This window comes from Propithecus coquereli, unplaced genomic scaffold, assembly GCF_000956105.1.
Source record: "Propithecus coquereli isolate 6110/MARCELLA unplaced genomic scaffold, Pcoq_1.0 Scaffold174, whole genome shotgun sequence".
NCBI classification, from domain to species: domain Eukaryota; kingdom Metazoa; phylum Chordata; class Mammalia; order Primates; family Indriidae; genus Propithecus; species Propithecus coquereli.
The window spans coordinates 1,688,348-1,689,362 of NW_012142080.1; positions in this window are offsets into that span (position 1 = coordinate 1,688,348).

Genomic DNA, 1,015 nt, shown 5'->3' on the forward strand with positions numbered 1-1,015 from the left:
CTCAATTCAAGGGAAAAGATTTTTTGGAATATGAGACATGAATTTAATCCATGATTGTAATTTCTGTCTCATTTGCTTGTTTGCATATTTTCAGAATATTGGCAGAATTGCTTAATAATTGAGGTCACCCAAAATAAGTCACAAATTTTGACTGCTTTGTAACTCTGGAAAAATATGTGTCTCTTTCCCTGAACTGTTTATAGACTAACTTAACTGGTTAAATTGATGTGAGGTGATGATTTTATTCTCAATATGGGTCTATAGCAAGTAGAGACGGTTTAATTTATAGTCATTTTAAGAAATGTTTATTAATTTCCTATTAATTAGGAAAGAACAAGCTAATGATGGGGCCACCAGAAATGATGATCCAAAGAGAATACATGGTTTTGATCTTAACAGAGTTTATGTCTTATGTATACCCATATACAAAGCTCTACCAGAGTAGGTACTCAATATGTGAAATTGTGTTCAAGTAAATGAATAAATAATTATCCAGTTTTTTCATAGGTAATGTGTTAGGCATTTTATATGAACTGGTAAATTAGATGTTATTTTCTAGAGGCAAAATATAATGTACTTAAAAATATGTAACTACTAAAATGTAGTGCTGGTTTTATTTTGTTCTGCTGTTTATTTTCCTATATTTTCAAAATTTCCAACAACTATGTGAGATATTGTAATTTTAAGAAAACAGCACTAAAGTTGGATTTGGGAGACCTGGTTTTAGTTAAGTCTTTCTGCTAAATATCTATGTTAAATTGTGATAACTTTAAGGGTCTTGATTTTCTCACGTGTAAACTCATAAATTTTGAGTAGATTTCTAATGCTTTATCCACATATTGGAAACTGCACATATATAGTAGAAAAATCAATTGAGTCAGAAAAACTAACTTAAAATCTCTTCTTATGGGAGACTCACTTATCCTGTTTGGACCTCATAAAAATAAGAAAGAGCTCACAGAAGTAGTACATATGATAAACAAATACAAATTTTTGCTAAAAGTATTATATTTAT